Raw genomic sequence first — 2,035 nt, 5'->3', positions numbered from 1 at the left:
AACAGCCGAAAGAAGAAGATATATATATATATATATATATATATATATATATATATATATATATATATGTATATATACAGTGGATATAAAAAGTTTACACACCCTGTTAAAATGCCAGTTTTTGTGACATAAAAAATTAAACCACAATAAATCACTTCAAAACTTTTCCCACCTTATATGTGACCTATAACCTGTACAATTCAATTGAAAAACAAACAAATCTGTTAGGGGAAAAATATAAAAAATATAAATTGTACAATACGCTGGTTGCATAAGTGTGCACACCCTTAAACTATGTTGTGTGTGCAGACCCCTAAACTAATACTTTGTTGAAGCCACTTTTGATTATTTACAGCATTCAGTCTTCTTGGGTACACACCTGCCATTAATTAAAGAGACTGATTAACCTCAAATAAAGTTCAGCTGTCCTAGTAGGATTTTCCTGGCATTTACTCAGTTGCCTGCTACAGCAAAAGTCATGGTTTGCAGAGAGCTTACAAAGAATCAAAGGGATCTCGTTGTTGAAAGGTATGAGTCAGGAGAAGGGTACAAAAAATTTACACAGCATTGAATATAGCATGTAACACAGTGAAGACAGTCATCAAAAAGTGGAGAAAATGTGGGACAACAGTGAAGCTGCAAAGAAATGGACTTCCCTCCAATATTGATGAAATGACAAGATGAAAACTGGTCATGGAAGCTGCCAAGAGACCTACAGCAACACCGAAGGAGCTGCAGGAATTTCTGGCAAGCACTGGTTGTGTACTACATGTGACAACAATCTCCCATATTCCCCATATGTCTGGACTATGGGGTAGGGTTGTAAGATGGAAGCCTTTTCTTACACAGAAAAACATCCAGGCCCGACTAAAATTTGCAAAACAATACATCACGTCTCCCAAAAGCATGCTGAAAAATGTGTTATGGTCTGATGAGACTAAGGTTGAACTTTCTGGCCACAATTTCAAAAGGTACGTTTGGCACAAAAACAACACTTTGTGCCACCAAAAGAACAGCATCCTCATGGTGAAGCATGGTGGGGGCAGTATCATACTTTGGGGTTGCTTTTCTTCAGTTGGAACTGGGGCTTTAGTCAGGGTGGAGGGAATTATGAACAGTTCCAAATACCAGTCACTTTTGCCCCAAAATCTTCAGGTTTCTGCCAGAAAACTGAAGATGAAGAGGAATTTCACCTTTCAACATGACAATGACCCCAAGTATACATCCAAATCAACAAAAGAATGGCTTCACCAGAAGAAAATTAAAGTTTTGGAATGGCCCAGCCAGAGGGCTGTGCACAAGAGATGCCCCAATCTGACAGATTTGGAGCATGTTTACAAGGAAGAGTGTGCAAATATTGCCAGGTCAAGATGTGCCATGCTGGTGGACACCTATCCAAGAAGACTGAATGTTGTAATTAAATGAAAAGGTGCTTCAACAAAGTATTAGTTTAAGAGTGTGCATACACAACAAAGTATTAGTTTAAGGGTGTGCACATTTATGCAGCCAGCGTAATGTAAGTTTTTTATTTTTTATATTTTTTTCCCCAACAGATTTGTTTGTTTTTCAATTGAATTGTACAGGTTACAGGTCACATTAAAGGTGGGAAAAGTTTTGAAATAATTTTTTGTGGTCTCATTTTTTTATATTACAGAAACCTGGCATTTATATATATATATATATATATATATATATATATATATATATATATATATTTATATGGGTCTACCACTTACCCAAAATTCAGATAACAGAGACAAAAAGGTTGACAGCACGAGAGCACCATCATCACGGAACGCCGACTCACCACTCCAGGTAAGTAAATGCTTGGCCATCCTGTCAAACTTTGCCCCTTACCCTGTGGTAGTGCAATTCAGAGTTGGTAAATTTAGTTAGGGGGGTGTGGGGGGCACATAGGTAGGGTGAGGGGGTGAAGCCCCCCCACATTGGTGGGTTTTCTTTCATTTGGTTTCGTTTATTTTTAAGGATAGTGAAGCATTTACTTACCTCGAGTGGTAAGTTGGTGTTCTGGGAC

The sequence above is a fragment of the Protopterus annectens genome, chromosome 10.part0, assembly GCF_019279795.1.
Source record: "Protopterus annectens isolate FY-2018-M chromosome 10.part0, PAN1.0, whole genome shotgun sequence".
NCBI classification, from domain to species: domain Eukaryota; kingdom Metazoa; phylum Chordata; order Ceratodontiformes; family Protopteridae; genus Protopterus; species Protopterus annectens.
Note: the sequence above shows the minus strand (reverse complement) of the source record.